This window comes from Cavia porcellus, unplaced genomic scaffold (genome assembly GCF_034190915.1).
Source record: "Cavia porcellus strain 051 isolate PalLab524CR breed Dunkin Hartley unplaced genomic scaffold, mCavPor4.1 scaffold_17, whole genome shotgun sequence".
NCBI classification, from domain to species: Eukaryota; Metazoa; Chordata; class Mammalia; order Rodentia; family Caviidae; genus Cavia; species Cavia porcellus.
The window spans coordinates 7,764,784-7,788,757 of record NW_026947500.1 but is presented as its reverse complement, the minus strand read 5'-3'; the positions used below and the strand labels follow the sequence as shown (position 1 = coordinate 7,788,757).

The window sequence follows — 23,974 nt, the reverse complement described above, 5'->3', positions numbered from 1 at the left end:
TTGATTTGAAACTGCTTTTCTCCTGGTTTACTGCTGTAACTGCTCTTCAATTCCAAATGAACTACAATGATAGAACAGTATAATTTTAAGTTTTCAGTGCAGTTGTGAAAATACAGAATAAAATATGAGATAAAATATTCACAGGCTTTATAATTACCTTCTAAAACACAAGAGGAAAAGAATGAATTAGAAAAATGATATTAATCAAAGATCCTAAGATTCAAATGAAGATCTCAAAATTATTTGAAGTAATTGCTTAATTTACCACAAATGCTGAAAAATTAGACAGATATGCTCCTAATATATTTCAGAAATAGGAAGCCTTTACATTATTCAAATATTTTTTTTTTGCTCACAAGAAAAACTGACTCAAACCCAGCAATGAAAAAAAGAGAAAGAAAAATTAATCTTACCATTAAGCATTTCATTAACAATTAAAATATATTTTAGAAATGAAAATATCAATGTATTTATTTTTAAGATTATTCTTCAAAATATTTCCACTTTTGTGTTTTGTTCTCCTATAATACTTTGAGGTTCTCCAAGATAAAAATCTTGACAATTCTTCATATTACCTAGCAGATGGATGATAGTATTCTGTCTTTGTATCTTACATAAAATCTATGTTTATTCAATGTTTTAAACTTGCCGGTGAAAATTTACTGTATAAAAATTAACATAAAATTATAAAGAATTGAAATTGATGAGGAGTCTCCACACAGATTTCCACAGTGGTTGGCCCAATCCACACTCTCATCAACATTGGAGAAGAGTTCCTTTTTCCCCACAACCCTGACAGAATTTGTTATTAGTTTATTTCTTGATAATAGCCTTTCTTTCTGGAGTGAGATGGAATCTCAGTGTTGCTCTAATTTTCATTTTTCAAATGACCAGATGTTGAACATTTTTTATATATTTATCTGTCATTTGTATTTCTTCATCTGAGAAGTGCATATTTATCTCAGATACCCATTTTTGGATTGAGTTTTTGAATTTGGAGGGCTTGATATTTTTCAATTCTTTGTAAGTTTTAGATAGAAATACTTTGTCTGGGGGACAATTGGCTAAAATTATTTTCCCTTCTGTGGGCTTTCATTTCACTCTGTTGGTGAATTCATTTGATGTGCAAAAACTTTTTTAATAAAATGAGATTCCAGTTGTAGATTCTTTTAAGTTTTTCCCATGAAGTTTGTGTTTTGTTCATGAACCTTTTGCTTAGCCCTATGTCTTCAAGATTTCTGTTTTTAAGATTTCCAGGATATTTAGTGTTCCTATTCTAATATTTAGAACATTGATCCACCTTGATTTTAGTTTAATGTGTGGTGACAGACGTGTCTAGTTTTAGTCTTCATCGTGTAGAAAGTCAATTCTCCCAGCATCATTTATTAAAGAGGCCCTTTTTATTCCTCTTTGGCTCTTTTGCCAAAATAAGGTGACTCAGTGTATTTGGAGTTGTATCTGCATGTTCTAATCTGTTCTACTCACCCTCAGGTCTGTTTGCTTGCCAGTATTAGGCTGATTTTATCATAGTAGCTTTGTATTATAATTTCAACTCATGGATGGTGATGTCTCCTGCCTTATCTTTGTTGCCCAGGATTGCCTTTGCTATTCTAGGTCTCTTTTGTTGCCAACTGAATTTAAGGAATGCTTTCTCTCAATTGGTAAGGTATGCTAATGGTATTTTGATCAGAATTGCATTAAATTTGTGTTACAGTTTTGCAAGTATGGCCATTTTTACAATGTTTGTTCTTATCCAAGAGCAAGAAATATCTTTCTATTTTCTGGTATCCACTTCACTATCCTTTTTGAGTACAGTAGTTTTCAATATATAGATCTTTCATGGCCTTTGTTAGATGAATTTCTAAGCATTTCATTTTTTGAATGCTATTGTGAAAGTTGTTATTTCTATAATTTCTCTCTCAGTGAGTTTGTTATTTGTGTATAAGAATGCTAGTGATTTATGAGGGTTGATTTTTTTATCCAGCTATGCTGCTAAATTTGCTTATTAATTCTAGTAGTCTTTATGTGAATTATTTGGGTTCAATGTAGAGTAGCATCTCATCTGAAAATAATGTTAATTTGAATTCTTCCTTCTATATCCTTATTTTTATTTCTCAACTCTTGTCTAATTGCTCTGGCTAATGTTTCCAGAACTATATTGAATAGGAATGGTGATAGTGAATATCCTCATCTTGTTCCTGATTTTATAGTGAAAGTTTCAGTTTTTGTCCACATAGGATGATGCTGGCTGTTGGTTTATGATACATGGCTTTTATCAGATTGAAGTAAAGACCATCTACTCAGATTTTCTGTAGGGCTTTTATCATGAATGAGTGTTGGACTTTATAAAAAGCTTTTTTTGCATCTATTGAGATGATCATGTGATTTTTGTGTTTGGCCCTGTTGATGTAGTATATTATTTTTATTCATCTGCATATGTTAAACTATACTTGCATTCCTGGGATGAATCCCTCTCAGTCATGATGTATAATCTTAGTGATGGCTTGCTGCATTCTAGTATTATATTGAGAATTTTCTCATCTGTATTCATTATGGAGATTGACCTATAGTTCTCCCTTTTTTTGGAGCGGGGGTCTTTCTCTGTGTTTGGTATCATAGTAATACTGGCCTCTAAGGATGAGTTAGGGAGAATTCCTTTCCTTTCAATTTCATTAGAGTTTGAGGAGTACTAGCATTAAATCATCTATTTAATCATCTCTAAATTTCTTACAGAATTCAGGCATGAATCCATCAGGACTTTGCTTTTCTTTGTTGATAAGTTTATCATTTCATTTTCAATTTCAGTACCTGATAGTGGTTTTTCAAAATTTTTATAACTTCTTGCTTCAGCTTTGGTAATTCATATATATCTAGGAGTTTGTCTATTTCTTCTGTGTTTTCCATCCTTGCTAGTAAGATTTTTAAAGTAGGTATTGATCATCTTCTGAATTTCCACAGGATCTATAGTGATTTCATTCTTTTGATTCTTCATTGCATGAATTTGAGTTTTTTCTTTCCTTTTCTTTATGAGGTTGGCTATGACTTATCAATTTTGCTTATCTTTTCAAAGAACTAACTCTTTGATTCAATAATTCTGTGTATTATTTTCTTAGTCTCAGGTGCATTAATTTCAGCTCTGATCTTTATAATTTCTTTATATCTATAAGGTTCTTTTTTTGTTTTTGTTTTTTTTAAATTTATTTTTATTTTATTTATTTATGTATTTATTTATTTATTTATTGTAGCAGGGATTGAACTTACAACCTTGCATTTACCAAGCAGGCACACCTCTGTGCTAAGCCTCAGGCTGAGCCTTGGTCTTGACTTGTTCCTCTTTTTCTAGAATCCCTGTGGTTCAGTATTAGATTGTTTATTTGTACTCCTTCTAGTTTCCTGATGTGAAAATTCACTTCTGTTTATTTCCCTCTCAGGACTACTTTCCTTGTATCCCACAGGTTTTGGTATATTGTGTCTGTATTTTCATTTAATTGTAGATTTTGTCTAATTTCCTTTTTAATTTCATCAGTAACGTGTTAGTTGTTCAGGAGGGTGTTACTTAATTTCAATATTTTTACGTAGTTTTTGCAGTTTCTTTTGCCATTAATTTCCAATTTCACTGCGTTATGGTCACATAATATGCATAGGGTAATTTGGATTCTTTTGCATTTACCTAAGCATGTTTTATGGGCTAGTACATGGTCTATTTTAGAGAATATTCCATGTGCAGCTGATAAGAATGTATATTCTGGTGTTGTGCAGGGAATACTCTGTAAATGTCTATTACATCTTTTGTTCACAGGTTTGATTATGTTCTGTTATTTCTTTGTTGACTTATTGTCTAGTTGCTCTTACTCTTTGTGACAACGGTGTATTAAGGCCCCCATTACAACCGTGTTATTGTATATGTGATTTTTCATGTCTATTAATATCTGTCTTAGATAGTTGGGCACTCCCATATTTGGTGCATATATATGTATGATTACCACCTTTTCCTATTGAATTTTCCCCTAATAAGTATGTAATGACCCTCTTTATCTCTTTTGATCAATTTTGATTTGAAGTACATATTGTCTGCAAATAGAACAGATATCTCCTCTTTTTTCTGGGTTCTTGCTGACTCCTTCAGGTGTTGGGGAGGGGCTGCCAACACTCCTGTCAGCTGCTGACCTCCTCTGTATCAGAGAAGGAATCTCTGAGGCTCCCACTGGCCCGCTGAGGTACTGCAGGTGGGTAGGAGGGATCCCAGAAGCTCAGGCCTGCTCACCAACCTAACGCAGGTGGGAGGAAGAATCACTGACCCAGCCTCCAGCTGCTGGGCTCCTCTGGGTATGGGGAAGGAGCACTGGAACTCCTACCAGCTGCTGGGCTTCTCTGGAGGTGGGGAGGGGTCACAGAACTATTTCACCTTTTTACATGAAATCTTTCATAATATTCATTTTATATTGTCAGCATAGCACAAAATTTTGAAGAACATTAAATACTGAAATTAGTGCAATTAATGTAATGTAACAATGTAAATGATACTAAATAGTATTTTCAAATAAGATTATTTTATTTTATTTTATTTTTTTGTCTTTTTCATTTTTATCGGTACCGGGGATCGAACTCATGACTGCCTGCTTGTAAGGTAGGCACTTATGCCACTGAGCTAAATCCCCAGCCTCCAGATAAGATTATTTTAAAAGTCCAGTTAAGAATATATTTTACCAGAAAAAAAAAATGCAAGTGACATTTCTTCCACCTCAGATTCTGTTAATGCTAAATCAATAATATAATACAAATAGTAAAATATTGTCTACATGTTGGCAGAGACTTTCTATAGACCAAAGGAACATAGTTCACAGTGTCCAAAGCATTCCGTGTCAGGCCTGGCAGCAAATCTCTCTTTGATTCCAAGATTTACTATGTCAGTTCCATGAATCTTGGGCAATTATTACAGGAATAAATTATAGGAAGAGAAGAAGAAAGGAAGTTCCCAGGTTAGTTTATCTGAGACTGGAGCTGACTTCTCTGTTTTGTGGGAGGGAGAAAGGGAGTGGAAATCAGTGAAAAGAAAATTATATACTCTGTATGGTTTGTGTCTGGCTCACGCACAAAGCATCATGCAGTCATGGATGGGTGCTTTTCTGAGGCTTTGTATCTAGAGTTGCGATTGGTTTCTGGTCCAATGCTGGGATTATCGATGTGAATGCTGCACCCACCCTAAGGCAGACAGACTATATACAATATAAGGGACAGAAAGAGTCTTCTCTCACTCTCTTCTGCCTTTTTGCTCTTGTTGGTTTTGCTGTCTTTTCCTCCACCTTGGACTGTTGTTTCTGTGCCATACCACCCTGCCTTGAAGCCAGGTGACTGTGGACTGAAACCTCTAAAAATTGTGAGCTAAATAAACTTTTCCTTTCTTAATTCTGGTTGTCAGCAATGAGAAAAGTAGCTAAGACACTCTGTTTACCTTTCTTAAATTCATAGCTGCTATTCACACATGTGTTTATCACATGACTATATATGATAAAACAAAAATAATGTCCTAAAGACTAACTTCAAGACAGTCAAAAATCAAAGTTGTGGGTTTTCTCAGGGTGCTTTCAGCATATATGCTTATATACACTGTTTTATAGTCTCCTATACACACATGAAGTACAAAATTTTATACACTAGAGACTCACACTAATCACATTTTAACAAGACCAACAACTCATAAATCATTCAATATAAAAAAGTTCACCAAGAAAAAAAGAAAGAAAGATAGAAAGAGACAAAAGAAGTAATATTGTTTGAAAAAGTTGAATGCTCTTGGAAAACGTAATTAATTCTTTTAGGTTTCAATAAATCTAGACTATTTTGGAGAAGACTTGGAAACCATTTATGTATTTACCCATCAAAGTTATGAAATTTCTTTAATTTATGCATTATATACATGTACCTTACTGAATTTCTTTGCTTAATAGTTGCAAAAAATATTTTGTTTGGTGACAATAAAGCTCTTCATTAAGATTTATAGTTTTTCTACACGTTCTCAGAAAATGAGCTGCTATTGTTTACTTAAAGGAAGATATTTTGCTTTAATATGTCTTTGAATTATGACTGAATTTTAAAAATGGAATTATTCAGTTACTGTGCTTTAGAAATGTCGGTTTCATAGGCAGATCAAGTTAATAAGACAGTTGTAAATCATTGAAATGGTCAGTACTGCCTGCAGAGAGTGAGGCAGCTCAGCTGATCCAAGAACCAATAAAAGGGATTAAATCTGTTTTACAATGTGCTTTTCTCCCTTCTATCGAAAGAAATGCTACAACTCACTCAATCAGAATTTAATAGAACTTTCAGGTTTTCCCCCTAAATTAATTGTTTCTCTTAATTACTCATACCATCTACAGCAGCTCTTTTCTGGTTTCTTTTGAGTGTATCCAATCAAAAGATTGAGTGTATTCTCATTACTCCACCAAAAACTGTTTTTTGAAATCACCAATCTTTCCTTCACACATACAGACCCATCCTATTAAGTCCAATAGCCAGTTGCCATACTCAACATGGCATATTCCTTAAATTCTAAATTTTTCACTTGCCTGGTTTCTTCGTATTTCACTAGCTAACCAAGTGTCCTTTGCTGGTTCCATCTCATTAAATGGCATTGGAATCCTTCAAAATCAAATCAGTCCTTGCATCACATTTCTTTTCCATTTACTATCACTCTTTTCTTAATCTCCAGTAATTTCATAACTGAAGGTTATTAATATGCTGATAATTGTAATTTTTTTTGCTCCAAAACTAATTTTTTGAACTATACACCCAACATATATTCTTCAATGTTTAGTTCACATTTTAAACTTCTTAGGTTCCAGATCTTGGATTCTGCTCTTCTATAAAACTGGTGCCTCTTTGATCTTTCCAATTTCAGTTTATAAGATTTTAACTTTCTACCAGTTAGGCCAAAAATACAGAACTATTTTCTATTCTTTTGAGTGGACAAAATCGAATCTAATTCATCAGCAAATCTTGACTTAAACTTTAAAGCATGTTCAAGAAGCATTTTCTAGTCCCTTCACCTGCACCATTCTGGTGTAAGCCATTCCCGTCCAGTATGGGGAGTAGACCAAGTGCTTCTACCTCACGTAATTTTTTTTTAATTAGTAAAATTATTTCTTCCAAATAGAATTTGGATCATATCACTTCTTTGCTCAATATTTTCCAGTGGCTTGTCCAATTTTCGCAGAATTAGAAACTTAAAAAAACTTCAGAGCTTCCTATTATATAATGTGAATATTGAACTTTCCCATCACACAGAGAGTTCCATAGCACATTGCCATGTAACCTACTAATGCCCATTGTTTCTCTAATTCATTTCACCCAAATCTGTAGATCACTCACTAGATTAGTGCTTTCTAAACACAAACCCTACTGCTTCTTTGCTCTATGAATTATGAATTATGAATTATTCCAAATTCTGTTTGTTCAAATTCTCTTTAGCTTTACATTCCACAAAAAATACCTGCATTGCAGAAGGTTCCTCCAGAGCACAACTTTCTGTCCAATGTTTATAATCTCTCATTCTTAGAATATCCACATTGTTCTGTTTAGATTTGTTATGATACATATGTTCATATTTTACCATAAATTATAACAATTCAAAAATTTCCTTATTCTCCCTCTGCTATGTGACGCAGGCTATTATTTAAATAGCACACACTGCTCTTCCTCTCTTTCCCTCCTTATTCCAGTGCCATAACGAGACTAGAAAAACTCCCCATGTGGCTAGGGGAGGCCACACAACAGATGATCATATGCAATGGTGACGAAGATGTGCAGCAAGAGTCTGAGAAAGGAGTTCTTTCCTGATTAAAGATTGATGTATCCAAGGTTACTTTCTCTCCCTTACTTCTGCAAGATCTCTCATAGCTTTCAGCCAAGACACTGAGGCTGGCAAAAAATTTAACAATGTGCTTGGGCCCCCAATGTCATCACCAAACAGCTGGACCAACAGCAACCAGTTGACTCCAAATATTTTGCTTTGTTCACCACTGAATCTATGGTAGCCAGATTTTCTGTTACTTAAATCTTAAAACAGAACTAACCATAGCTTTTAGGATTTGATTGAGCTCAAATCAGTTCATTTTTCTTGTGATAGCAGAAATCCTGCACAGAGACACATTCTCACATTTATGAGGAATAAACCCAAATCAGTCCACTGTTAAATGTGCTATTACAAACACACTAATGCTAAGAGATAGGTAAAAACAATACAGAAGCCAGCAAAGACATTGTTGTGGTTTATATCTAGATGCTCCCAAGAGCCTGATATACTTAAGAGTGGGGCTTTTAAAGAGGTCTGGAACATAGGAGTGTTTCAGTTTATTTGCTGTTAGGAAGGGTGTGTTTGCAGGCCAGTGAGAACATGACCTGGAAGGGTGTCTTAGTTACTTTTATCTCATCACTGAGACAAAATACCTGATGCCCAAAATCAGGGAAGGAAAGGTTTATTTATCTTAGAGTTTTGGAAGTTTCAATCCATACTCAGCTGACTCCAAGGCTGGGTGGTGTGGCTGAGAGGCAACTGTTCATGGCAGCCGCAAAGGGGAAGAAAAAAAAGGCAAAAGAGAAAAAACACCTACTTCCCTACCTTTTATTGTATGCTGGCTCCACCCTGGGCAGGTACAGCACTCACATATATCAGCACCAATCACAAACTCTAGATTCAGTAGCCTCCTTGACTGCATGAGGTTTGGGTGGGCACCTAGACACAAACTATCACCAAGGATATACACCCCTCTCCAGCCCCTCCTTTTGCTTTTTGCTCTGCTTCTTGGTCACCATGGTATGTGCAGCTTTCCTCTGTCCTAATCCTTCCACCATGCTTTCTTACCACCCAAGGACTGAAACTTCTAAATGATGACCCAAAATAAACCACTCTTTCCTTAGGATGCACCTGTCAGTTATTTTGTCTCAGTGAATAAGAAAGATATTTAAGACACTAATTTAGAAAAATATCTTAGTTACTCTGTTACTCTTTTCACTCTCCTTAAAAGTATTACACATTAGATAAAATCAATAAAAATAGGACAATATATGCACTTTGCTGTTCTGATAATTCTAATTTTGTGGAAAAAAAGAATAAAAAATTCAGTGTGGTCAATTTTTTAGAGAACATGGTAAAGTGTTAGGACATGCTTCACATGTAGAATATGCTGCAACTAATTTTTGAAAGTTAAAGTAATCATTGATTACATAGACAAAGACATCTGAGAACAAAGTAGCAGTTTAGCCCAAGTACACAGGGCATAAACAGCAGAGTACACCTGGAGGACTGATAGGGATCTCAGCACAGAGCCAAAGCATAACGCGAAAGGAGAAGATAGGAAGAGGAACCAGGTGACGCTCTGAAACCATAATCAGGACTTTCAGCATTTCTATGTAGTTAATACAAAACAATGATGCTGTCAAGAACATTGTCAAATTTTTATTTGGGAAGGTCATCCAAGCACTGATGTGGACAGATACTCACTAACAATGAGAGGCTTAAATTTTCATACCAAAAACCACTCAGAACTACTGCTCGAACATTTATTAAACCACTCTTCATAATCTTTAGTGCACATCGGGAACTACAATTGTTATTGGCACAGTTCAAAGTCTGAGAATCTTACAACCGACATTCAACTTCTCCATTTCTAATTTTCATATTCTAATTTTCTTCTCTTTGTTCAAACAGGTTAAACAAATCTTATCTCCTCAAGCATTTACCATTCATGATGAAAACTTTCAAAAAATATGTTCTACATTTTTTTAAATGTAATGTACATTACTGTTATGTATATTCACCCTACCTTGCCATGTCGCATAAGAACTGTGTGAATATCTGCTACTGTTTGAATATTCTTTCACAATTCATGTTAAAACATACATGCCATTATAACAGCATTACGAAGTAGGACCACTAAGAGACAACTGGCCATAAGGTCTATGCTCTTATGAGTGGATTAATGCTTGTCTTAGTTACTTTATGCTCATCGCTGAGACAAAATACCTGAAGCCCAAGGCTGGGAAAGGAAAGGTTTATTTCTTACAGCTTTTGGAGGTTTCAGTCCACACTTAGTTGGCTCCAAGACAGGCAGGCATGGCTGGGCTGCAGTTCATGGCGGCCGCCAGCAGCAAACTCAAACCAGCAAAGAGAAAGACACACCTTCTTCCTGCCATTACATCACATCCTGGCTCCACCCCTATGTGGGTGGAGCACTGACACCATCAATCCAAGCACTATACAATGAACCATCACAAATGAACAATGCAAACTCATGAGGCCTGGGGCACACAAACATAAACCATGACAATGCTGTTACTGAAGAATGGACTCAGCATCACAGGAATGTGTTCCTTACAAAAGGAAAAGGTCAGCCTCCTCTCTCTCTCTCTCTTTCTCTCAGTTTCTCTCTTCTACCATTGAATTACTGAACAAAAAGACTATCAACACTTCATCTCCCTTGTTCTTAAGTCTTCTCAATCACCAGAAGCATTAAAAATAAACTTCTATTGTTTATAAAATTCTCATCTTGTAATCTGTTGTAGCATTACAAAACAAACTAAAATATGTCCATGTAAATTTAGCTAACTGGATAATACATAAAACATGTGGTTCAAGGGGTGGGGAAGAAACAGGATGGAAGCACATTGTAGAGGAAAGAGTAAAGGAAAAGCTGCTCTCAGCAAACTGCAGAGTGAACAGCACACCGCGGTTCACAACTGAAATTATTGCTACATTATACTTTCTAACAGTTCTCAGGTAGTAATGCTCACAGTGCCATTTTTTTCCTGATGATATGCTTATCAATTATCTCCTTGAAACCTGCTACCTTAATTGACAGTATCTCACGTTTGGTGTCTTATCAACTCATAAACATTTGGAAGGACATACTTAGTACTTTTCTGTTTCACTGCATATTTCAGGAGTTTTTAAAACAAGAGTAAGACCTAAATCAAAAGTAAGGTCTGGTTTATCATAACTAGCACTGGGAAGTCTCATTCTGTTTCCATACAATTAAGTTTCTCCTCTGCAAAACTAACCCATCACATTTCCTTATCACAACTGATTGTCATGGTTGAGTGACAGTCTACCAGAATGCAGAACAGGCATCAGGGTGCATCCACAGACAACTATGAAGTTTACGTGGGCATGGACTGTAGTGTATTTTTGACCAAAAAATCCTGTATAAATTTGAAATCCACATGGTACATCCCATGATTTTTGCATGTCTATCTCCTCCATAACACAAAACTGAGTTAATTAGCTGTCTAATTATTCTTATATCTTTCATCTACTACAATGTGTATGAAAGAGAAATTTAAAGATCTTCAATAAGAACAAGAAAAAAGTGAAAAGTAGCAGGATTCTCTCCTTTCTATTTTTATTCACCCAAGAATCTTTCCCAAATACAGTCTTATATCTGAATATGTGCAAAGGAAATAAACACTTCTTAATGAAAGTGAAAAAATCACACTAAACTGTGACCTAAAGAAAAGCACAGAAAAGCACACTTTCAGTCTGCATATGTCTTGGCTTAATTTATAGGGAAGGAGGGTCCACTTACTAAAATAATAGACTCAGTTAGGTCCAAAACCTAAAGAGAGAAGGGATGGAGATGGGAATATAGATTTGAATTTTAATTGAATATGGGAAGTGCCCAGTCCCAACCCTTCACAGTAACAATTTTATCAATCTAGCTTCAGGAAAGGTCTTCCTTACCTCTCGCTCACAGTGAAATCAGGAAGGATATCTGACTGCTCAGGTTTAAATAGGAAGTCCACTATCAGAAGTATCATCTCTTTCTTAACTAGAAGAAGTCACCAAAATAAATTCCAGCTTCTCTCCCTATCTATATGCTTGCCTGATGCTTTTTCATTATTTCTCATTTAGCAAATCTAAGTACTTAAGACAGTAGTAAGGTAAATTTGATTGTATAATCAGAAAGTGGAACAAGTGTCCATTTTTTGTTTAAGTTTGAGGCTAAAGGAGCTGAAAAGCAAACCCCATATACACAGTCAGAATTACACAGCCAGCATTAAGACATTTATAGGATCTGTATGATTTGGCCTGACCCAAAAATCAAGATAAGGGGATTTTATATTCTTTTGTACTGTGAATATATTCCAAATTATTTCTTGTCTTTGGTCAAGTTCAGAGAAAATATTAACCTAAGCTGGAAGAAATCCATTGGTCATAAACCTTTATGGGAATGTAAGATACCACATTAAATGTAGAATCAAGAAAGGGTACTATAAAGAAAAACAAGGATTGTTCATGATTTTATCAAACACACTTTTAGTAAGTCACTTATAGATTTATGAAAGATTTATGAATCAAGACACTGTTTGTGGAGAATTAATTTTTTATCACCCTCCCCAATTAATCTTGCTCTGCTTTAAGAAAATCTGTTAAGGTTATAGCAATGCAGAAACAAAACAAGAGTTAGTTTGAACAGTTTGATTGAACAATTAGTCAACTCAAGATTTTATAAAGAATTTCCAAAGGAAAACAAGTCAACAGCAAAACAGGTTTTAGCACACATGTTGAAAACTGCTATACTTTTCAGCCAGTTGTGTGACAATCACTTAGACATAGCCTCAGTGAACTGAATTGAAAATAACAGTCCTTTTATTGCAAGTGCATTGTAACACTCAATTATTAAAATTGATTAATACTTGGACCAATTCAATTTCATTATCTCTGATCCATTTCAAGCATTGCTTTTTAATGGCCTTCACTCTTGTCATTTCAGTTAGAACTGCATGAACACTGGCTTAGTGGGACAACACACAGTCCTTTTTATGAGATTAAGCTCTTGGCTCTTATATCAGGTCCCCAATGAATAAACTGCTAAATACAGAAGACCAGATGCTGTTGAAAAATTCATACGTTTTAGAGGATTTGTTTTAATACATATTTCTGTTTTTAATGCCAGAAAAAATAGTACATTAAAAACGGGCTTAATTACATTGTAGCTCTTCATAAAGGGCTACTTGTTAAAATAGTGATTATTAAATGATTATATGAAAAATAGAAAATAAGTACCATTTGAACTAAAATACATGAAATGATAGCTTAAAGAAAGCATAATCAGGAATAGCAGTGCTCGTCACTTTTTCATCTAATGCTGTAGTAGTGAATGCTGTCTTTACCACTTTTATAGCACAGTGAAAATCCACTCACGTATTTCAATGTTCATGAACTTTGACTTGATTCAACTTTCAATAGCAATGCAAGTAATAATCTGAATTAGCGCAACAGTTCGTTAGCTCTTCACCCTGGCTTAACTCTTCCCTCAAGTAATAGGGGACATCAGTGCTACCGCACATTTATGCTTTAAAATAAAAGTGACTTTCAATCTTCATGTTAAAAATAAAGCAAACACACCAAAATTATTTTAAGACGACACTCAAGGCTCTCTGTACTCTGATTCCGATTTACACCTATTTATCTCCCCCTTCCTTTTCATTTCCTTTTCTTTCTCTTTCTCACTCTGCTTCACTTTCTTTCTCACATCACCTTGCTTCCCGTCTCACAGCCCAGCTCACACAGCTAAAGGCCTTTTCTAAATACTCCAAATATATCTATACCTTTCTGATGGATGATTCCTTCTGAATTGTCTTTCCCTTTTCCTGCACAAAAACCTCCTTCAAAATTCTTTCAAATTTTATCACTCCTCTATAAATACAACTTTATTCTTAAAATCATGTTTAAAATATTCTACTTGGATGTTTTTATATTTGGCTACATCACACTTTATTCAAATCTTATCATTTCATAGAACATTCTCATTGCTTACATTGTAATAATTTCTATGATTTTTGAAACAAAGAAACCTAAGTTATAGAACTTTTAAAAAATTTCCAATATTTCTTGCACTCAATAACAACTACTGAGTAAAGGTGTGAATTCAATTTAGGAATTTCACTTTTTATGCAAATTATATGCAGTTTTACTTCACTAGACACAATAAGGTGACATATCTCTTAATGGTAGGTATATATTGTACAAAGTAAGATGGTTGTGTTGGTGTATACCTACATAACTATGCCTGTAATCTCAGCACTCTGGAAGTCTAAAATAGGAGAATTATAAATCCCAGCTCAGCTTGTGTGATTTAACCAGACCCTATCTGAAGACAAAAAGCAAAACAAAATTCCTGGGATTTCTCTCAAGGGAACGTTTAGGGTTTGATTCCTGGTATCACTGACTGAAAGTGAGACAGAAAGAAAGAAAGAAAAAAAAAAGAAAGAGAGAGAGAGAGAGAGAGAGAGAGAGAAAGAAAGAAAGAAAGAAAGAAAGAAAGAAAGAAAGAAAGAAAGAAAAAGAAGAAAGAAAGACACACACATAGGCAGAGGTATCATTAGTGACTTTTCCATTGTGTGAATATCAAAACAAAGATACTTACAGGAACTAAAAGGGCCATAATGTGAGTCACCAGGTGATATAATCATGTGCAACCACTATCCTATATATGGCCCATTTTTGAATAAATTGTTGTTACATTCACATGACTATATTTTAATAGTAAAAATTCTCCAGGATTATAATAAGCAAAAAGTTAATTTGTTGCTAGCTGTCAGTCAGCACATTTTAAGTAAAAAGGTAAAAATTGGACCATATTAAGAGCATACTTTACAAACTGATTACATTTTTGTGTCTGAGCTATAACCTTAAGTTAACTAAGAAGGCACAGGAAGAATCAATATCATCAAAGCAATAATCTTAGCAGATAAATGGGTAGCTAGTGTCATTCTCCATTCATCATGATATTGTTACAGCAGAGAGTGCACAGAACTATAATCTATCCTGTCAGTGCTCACTGATCCAGAACCCTACAGCAGGTTTTTATAACTTGCATTTTAAAAAATGCATTAGAAAGTTTGATTTAGACATTATAAAGTATTGAATAAAAGAGACAACTGAGTAAGTCATCCTTCTCTTCTGTGTGACACCGCTATCCTCTGTGCTGACTAGGCTATTCACACTTTAATGGTTTGTTTACCACTTTCTGCCTGCTGTTCTCATTAAGGCATATCATTTGGTCATTACCGAGTGATAACTCATTGCTGCGCCCAAGGCAAGTTTCATTTTATTTATTTCTATGTTTTACTTAATTATTTAGATTTCTTATTATTCAAGAACCACTAGCATACTCATTATTGATGCACAAAAGTCAGGCAATCAATTGTAGTTCTGAGATCTGTCTGTAGCTAATGTCAACACTGGGGAAGACTTGTGGAACTATTCAGAATGATGAAATTCTTATATCTACATAGAAGCAAAATAAGAAAGTAGCTTATCTAAGCAGTAACTCTGTCACCACTACCTAAAGATTATCAGTCCTACAACCCTTTTGTTTGGTAAATGTCTAAGTGGATCATTTTTTAGTCCATCAAAGTACAGAAGAAGTTTACATATTTGCTGCCTAAAAGCACTCTCTTTTATGCTAACATTATATTTGTAGGTTTGGTGTATGAAAGCATTGTTAAATCAAGCAGGCTATTATTTGCAAATAACAGTTGTATGTGTGACTTGTACAATATCCTATTACTATTTTTTATTGAAAGACAAAATGGAAAGCCAAGTCTCTCTCTCTGTCCATAAACACTGTCTATATATTATATATGATTATTATATATAATTATATTATAGTTATATAATGTAATATATAATACAATTATATATGATTATTATATATTATATTATAAGTATATGACATAATAAGCATATATAATTTTATATAATTATATGTTATGATATAATTATATATTACAATTATGATATAATTCTATCATTATATATTATGATATAATAATATAATGTTATTAATTATAATAATATAATATAATTCCATAGCTATATTTATGACATTTATTACTTATAATTATTGCATATTTAATATAGATAATATATAGTATATACAGGGAATATATATAAAATATAAAGAAAATACATAAATATCTAATAAAATACTATATGTATTATATTTATATTAATTGCCACATGCCTTGGCAAGACTTTGGAGCTAATACATTAAAAAAACTATGATAAGTCTTTATGACATCTATAATGGAGCTTGAATTTAAAACACAATCACAAGCATAACAAATTGGATGTGAATACTAAATTAACAAGTATTATATGTCAGTTTGTCAGGCTATGAGAGACCAGACAAGGGCTGCCTTCAAGAGTTTAAACTATATGTATAGAAGTACAGAGTTAAAGTCAGTGATTAATGAAAAAATAGACATTTATTTGTGAACACATAATTGTAATATATAATAGATATGAAGGAAGGCTAAGTAAGTTGACAAAAACCAAACTAGTTTACTACTGGTTCAATGACATTGTACCTTTTTTTCATTTAAAATCAGATTTACAACTGGTTTTTTTTTTTTTTTTTTTTTATTTAAAGAAAAGGAAACAAAAAAAATACATGGAGATAAAAAGAAAGGGTAGAAATAATACAAAATTACAGACAAACAAACGGTAAGAAATTGCCGGTTGATAAGTTACACATTGTCATCTTAGAAATAGTTGTTCAGGTTGTAGAATTAAAGTATTTAGAATGTCATTCAAAAAGTGACCCTACAAACCATTCTGCTCTATGATCGAACATAAGCTCAGTAATGATTATCAGTCCTACACATTTGTTTTACATCTCAAAGAGGGTAAGATTAAACATATCAAAACAGAACAGAACATTTAAAAAAAATTTAAAGAAATACAGATTTCAAAGCAAGTCCACTGGAGATCTTCATTATCTAACTGTCTCTAGTTTCTTACAAATAGTTATCCCTATCTTCACCCACTTTATATACTTATTGCATAATATAGAACTAATCAAATCATTACAGGATGATGAAGTCTTTTTAGGTCCTCAATTTCCAAATTAGGGAAGACAATAGTAACTACCATCGCATCTCTCATTCTCTTTGTGATAGCTGTCCCCATCTCTAGATATGCTGAAGTTGAACTCAAGAAACCAGTCCAATGTCATTCTAATCAGCGAACAATAGATGATTTACAACTGTTTTAACAATGCACTTATCCAGTGTTTCATAAATTTATTCTATCATATAAGCATCAGAAAGGAGACAGATAGATAATCAGTGTACTACAAAAAAGAAACCAAAATTACAAAATCATTTGTGCCTCTGATTTCAATTGGCTACAATGAACTATTACAACCAATAAATGTTACCTTAGAAATTGGAGATATATATATATATATATATATATGATGTAAGAGCAGAGGCCACCAAATTATACAATAAGCATTTCATTGTTTTTTTTTTTTTCTTATTTCAAAGTAAGACATAATAGTTTCTAATTCTCAAGGTATTATTGTGGCATTCTAAGCATGACTTGACGGTTTAGATTTTAGAGTCAATCCTAGAATATCAATGTAGTTCTAACTTTTTGCTGTCTTTGATTTTAATTGCCACCTGGTGATTAGTAACACATCATCAGAATATGGTAAGGAATAGATAGTTATTTTTTTAATGTCCAAAGTAACTCTTAAGAGTACAATATTATGTGTATATACCTATGACAAAAGTAAAGTCAGCTACATTCACTGAAGTCTAAGGACATCATGTTGCCCGTAGACTAAAGCATATACCTTGTTTCAAATCTTATTTTTAAATCTTAAAATTTAACATTCTTCCCCAAGTGCCACAAATTTTTCATAGGTTAGGCTTTACTCATGTACCAATTACATGTTCTGTAAAGCGAAATCTGAGTATTAGAAATCATACTGCCATAGTCATGTGATTTAATATTTCTCCAATCAGAATTGTTGTCTTTTTTCTCAATGACACTTTATTTCTGCATTACTGAAATTATGACACTCTGCTTCCATTATAAGAACATGTTTTCCTCTGAATCTTTCACAAAAGCATTAAACTCTCTAAAACCATATAATGGACTCTCTGAGGACTCCACTCCTACTTCAAATGATACTCAGATGAAGGAAGTGTACACTTTATTTAATTAAATTACTAAGAACTGACAAATGTAAGCCTGTTGAGGACCACAAATTATAAATGGCGTATATGACAGAGATTCAGGTTTGTTAACAGCCCTAAAGAGATAAATAAAGGGTCTCCATCCAGAGCAATACACAGGCATATTTACCGTCCAGAATGAGAAATGCGGGAGCCCGAGGCACAAAGATGCTCTGCCATAGTGTGACCACTGTGTCTTCAGGTGTCAACTCATCCCCTTTTCATCACCCCATAAAAACCTCATCTCATGCAAACCTGATGATAAGACTGCATACTGTATTGTAATTAACCATCTTTTTTCTTTAACCTGGGAATTTTACTTCTGCAAGTATTCATGAAACTTTGCAGGCTAATTTAAATTGATACCTACATAAAACTTCAGCTCTTTCACAAATCTTCACATATTCCTGAAAAATTGATAAAGATGCCAACATCCAAAGCAAGATAATTTTAGTGCTACTTAAAATTGGGCAAGGGATTTTAATTAAAATTCAAAATCAATTTTGTGTGTTGCATCTCTTATATATCATCAAGCTTTATGTATACTTCTGTCCATGGATTGCTCACCGGCTTCTTTGTTTCTTTTGTTCTTACTTAATGTAAATATAAATATGCATATAAATATAAAATACATACATATAAATTGTCTCTTATAAGGGAGTATGTTCCTAAGAGAAATAATATTTTGTTTCAATCTGTAGTTTAACTTAAAAGAATATTATGTACAAAATGGATAATTCACTTTAAAATCAAAAATGATTGTTTGTGATTCTACAGCTAGAAGTTGCACTTCTAGGGAAATCCTAGATGTTTATACACCTTTACATTGTGAATCAAGAAGAAAAAACGTCTGTGTCTTTTCTGCCTAATGCCAAGTGGGGGCTATCACGCCAAAAGGATAAGGAACTGTAAGTAAGAAACCTGAATTTCACCTAAATATATGTTGGGACCAAAAGTATTTTAACTTATTTCTAATGTGGAATAAAAGTTTGTTTCAGAAATATTTTTGCATTTGATAACAAGTGTTATTTTGTCTGTCATTAGAATTCTTAGGGATCTTTGTTTAGGAACATATTTGGAAGGTGACTGTGAGCTGCAGTTGCATTGGAACTGCATGAAAGAAGACACAATCATTGGAATGAATTTTGGAGGAAGAGAGTAAAGTAAAGAGAAATATGGGAATAGAGAAGAGACGTGGGCTTTGTGATATTCTAGGAAATCAGTCTACAAAGGTCAATGGTCATTGAGAAACTACCAAAGACAAATGGTGTTTGATAACAAAAATTACAATAATAATAGCAGTTAATTGTTTTCCATATCATTCTAAGTGTTGGACTATATTTCTTGCTATTCACAAGTAAATGGTATTATTGTGACTTTAAGAAAATTTATCAATGTAATACAGCTGAACATAGTAAGGCTGCAAATTGATCTAGAAAAGACTCGCTTCAAGTCCATTTCTTGATTGTGAGCTAGCGTATAAATTCCACTGGAATCAAATTTGCACAAGAGGGATGCAAAACCACACAGAAATATAGTATTGGCACTAAGAGGGGCACTGTATAGGTGGAATGGTCTTATTTCCAGCTGTCTGACTGGAGTCAGAATTACATCATGAATAACACAGATGATGTATGAGAAGCAACTCTGGGGTGAAATTAATCCAGCAGCAAATGGGAATTGAGACTTTTTAATCATTTTATTTTATTAAATATATTATGATTAGCACCTTGAAAAGGATCACAGATTAATATTAGGTTGCTATAATAGCACTTGAGTTGGTAAAGCACTTGAGTAGCTTAGGTTCATATCCCTATTTCTTTCCTAGCAATATCAGAAACTATAGATGTATGCATTCCTGTGGCTGAGATATTTCACATAGTTTAATCCGCAAAACATTAAAGTGTGACTGCTATTTTTAAAATCTGAATATACAGTTTAGGTACAGAGTCTGTAAAAGTCCTGGGCAATTGTCCAAGATGAAGACATACAATTGTGTTTACTTTTCACTGTTTTGCAGTTTTTGTTAGACTTCACTTTGTATAATCATTTCCTTTCCCGATCCAGATTGAGGTTGTTTGAGCATTCCATAGAGCAAAGACACATCTGCCTACCAGAGACTGTACATAGCTCTGTACAGATTATAGGAGGAGGGTTTCCCGGCTCATAAGAGTTCACATTTCACTGTTGCGTTATTGTTTACACTTCAGCCCAATAACTTGTTGCCTACCTTTCTCCAATGAATTTAACAGACTAGATAATAGTCTCAGAGTAGTACTGCCTTTCTAGAAATCTTGTTAACTCAGATATGTTCATTTCAGAAATTCTCAATTCACCAAACCAAAAAAAAAAAAAAAATTATTTTGTTGTCCAGTGTGTTTGACCTAGAATTGTTTGTTCCTTATTTTTTGTCATTTTGAGATTTTCAATTATTTTTTTCTCCAAGCAACCACAAATATTTTTCCAAATTACATATTCCACAATATCAATGTTTTTATTGCTGCTTACAAATTAAAATATTGTAGCAATAACTAGTATTGATACTATTTGCGATTTATTTTGTCCCTATCCACATACAGAAAAAATAATTTTACTTCTGGGATAAAAATCCAAAAGCAATCACTGCTTTTCCTACCTCCATAATTTCTACTGATATCATACTTTCAATTCTGATAGCACATTCCTTGGTCCCATCTTCTCTCTTTGGCCATATCCTGCCATGGCAACTGGTAAAGGGTACCACAAAACACTTTTCAAGACCCTGTTCTGATCCATAGAACGGAGTGAAAATAAAGTAAAAATAGATGTTAAGAAAATGATATGAACATCTTTAATTTCCATGTCCATAAAGGAATTCTCTTCACTGACATTGCTCAGTCTTAAAATGTTAACGTATACCACTGGTGTTACACTCTAGCTTCACGTCTAGCAAAGGACAGTTCTCCTAAATGAATACAGCTGGTTAAACAAGGACTAAGAACACAGGGACCCAGTATTAACTTATCTTCCTTGGGACGGTCCTTGTAGAATAGAACTGTGCTAGGAAAAATTTTTCATTTTTACTGATAACATATCAGTTCTGCACATGATGTGAAATTTAAGAGGGAAAGTTCTCAAAAGACAATAACTGGAAATGATAAGACATCCTTAAAACTGAAACTATTTTGAAAAGAAAAAAGGACTTTTTGCTAATTTTTAAAATAAGCAGGTATGAACTAATTACTCTTATTTGGAAGAGTTAAATTGAACAGAATGAACAGAAATTCACAAAGAGTGATACATTTGACATCTCTCTTCTCCACATTCCCTTCCCCAGGCCTTCATGTTGAACTTACTCTTTAGCAGTAGCATTTGTTTCCTTTATTTTGGATTGTTACTAGTTTGTTCACAAATTGGACAGCCAAGGCAAATAAATTATTAGGGAGAGATTCCTATTGCAATTCTAGGACCAGGGGTGTCAGGTTGTGCCAACAGTCTGGCTGCTGAGAAATCCTACAGTATCAGAGACACCTGGAAAGGCAAAGAGAGAAGGTTGCCTCCTCCTGGAACACAGTTAGTGTGCATCTAAAGTTGAACATACCTCTTCATTCCAAATGCCACCTGAGACTTTCGCAAGTTACAGTCATTTCTTCCTCCCTCACCTTCCTTTCAAACCTTTCCTCCTGCCCTCCACAGCCCCTGCCTCCCTCCATCCCTGCTTCCTGCATGCCTTTGTCCCTTCCTTCTTTCCTTTCTTCTTGTACATTATATAATTTTGTGTCATTTCCTATTTTTATATAAACAAATATGTTTCCATTAACTAGGCCTGATAAATAGGAATTTATACACCAGACACACAAGTATATTGCATGTTTTATTTGCTACTTTGTCTCTAGGACCTTTGTGCTCACTAGGCTCTCAACAAATGTCCGTTAAACATAAATAATCACACCAGTGTGAGGTGCGATTACTTTGAATATATCTTGTGTACTATCAGGTGTTGTTTTTAAATTGGAGTATAAATTTGATTAAAACCAATTCTAATCCTTAGAAAGTTGTGGTCTCTCCTTTCTCCATAAATAGGGTATGGCAATGAATTTGTTAAAACTGCATAGTGCTTTTCTATTCAGTAGGTAACTTGCTTAACACTGTGTGCAGTAATACTTCTATGATTGAAGTACAAATTAAAATTTAAGTCAGGAGAAACAGGGTTCATAGGCATTTAGGTTCTCTAGTTAAAATAAAATGTGGGGGTACAGCTTAATCTGGCCTGTGTGCTATGCCAAGCAGTAAGTGATTCAGATCCAGCAAAGGCAAGCAAGAGCAAGATGCAGAAATATCCTGGAAGATGTCTGTGTGTGGGGGGAGCTGGAGTTGCTCAGGAAGTCACAAGAAATAAGAGTCTGCGAAAACCTGACACAGTCACTTATCTGCACGGTCTCACTAGACTAAAACAACTATTTGTCTGCATTTCCTCTTGGCTCATATGAAATAACAAGACACATTTTAAAATATCTAGGTAAATTAAAATATGTCAACACAGGCACAGCTTAGGTAGCTATAAGGGAATACCTGATGTTTTATTGAATTTCAAAATTATCAAGCTAATAAATTAGAGCTTTTAAACCTATGTAGCAGCTTGAACTACAATATTGGTACAAGCTGATCTTACAAGTTGTTCCCTACAGAACAGAGTTAATATGATGAAACAAGTGAAGAAATAGAGAGAGAACACCCACACTGATTTTGTTTTTATTGAAGGTAAAAACCACCTGTACGCATTTGTGTTCAGAGAAAATCTTTCAGTTTCATTTTTCTCTCACAGAAATGTACTCCATAGAATTAGAATTGCTTCTTTTGTTTCTTGTTCTTTCAGAATTTAATTTGCATGTGAGGGGACATGTTAAGATGCTCTCTGTGATTTAGTGAGTTTATAAGAAGGTAATTTGATCTGAAACATAGTTTGTTTTTTTTTTTTAATTTCTAATACCGAGAGCTGTGTACCATTCTGAGAAGTGAGCCATAAGAAGAAGATGTTAGCTTGTCTTGTATTAGATAATAAAAAAGTTTCACAGGGGACAAGTTATATATTATGACACTGCGAATATAAGGCTCATTTGGATTTAATTCATTACTACATCATGTTGCACAGGAAAGCAATTTTTAAGCAATAGAATTGCACTTCATTGGAAAAGAACCAAGTTATAACACACAATCAGTTATTAGAGACAGAAACTGATTTCCCAAATCAGGCATACAAAATTTAATATATTTGCTTCAGTTATAATGAAAGAGAAGAGAACTCAATGCTATTTTTTCCAGATAAGAGTGGTACTTTGCAAAACTCAGAAAGTGTATTTTAATCTCAGGAATGGACTGAATTTTGATGCTATAAACATAGTAAGTACAGAAAAATGATTACATGTCTTGAGTAAATTATTTGAAATACTTTTTTTTCAAATGTCAGTATCAACTTTTCATCTTACCAACTTATTTCTAAAGATTGACCACGTAAATTATTTTACAATTGTTCAGGAATTTTTTTTTAACAATTCAGGCAAATTGTATTGGTTTACTCAAGCTTCCCAAACCTATATATGTCAGTCAGTCTTCTCCTGAGGGGAGAAAGGAAATACAGAATTTGTGTGTGAGGGAGGTTAATTTAAAAAGCTGGTTCACACAACTGGAAAGACTTGGCAAGACCAAAATTTGTAGGGTACGCTGATAGTTTGGAGACGTAGAGAAGTCACAGTTTAAGTCTAATGGCAGTCAACAAGTAGGATTCGCATTTCTTCAGAGGTCAGTTTTCCTATTTAACCCCTCAGTTGATTGGATGGGACTTACCCACATAGGAGGATAATTTATTTTATTCAAAGGTTACTGATTTTCAGGTTAATTTTATTTTTATAATACCTTAACAGAACCATCCTGAATAATACTTGAATAAACATCTGAGTTAGGTGACTTT

At 33.9% G+C, this 23,974-nt stretch overlaps 1 protein-coding gene across 11 annotated transcripts in view; it reads right to left on the bottom strand.

Annotated features, from left to right (window-relative positions):
* Nucleotides 1–23,974, bottom strand: part of Naaladl2 (N-acetylated alpha-linked acidic dipeptidase like 2) — a 1,233,816-nt gene that overhangs the window by 603,156 nt on the left and 606,686 nt on the right. The gene's annotated exons all lie outside the window — the stretch shown is intronic.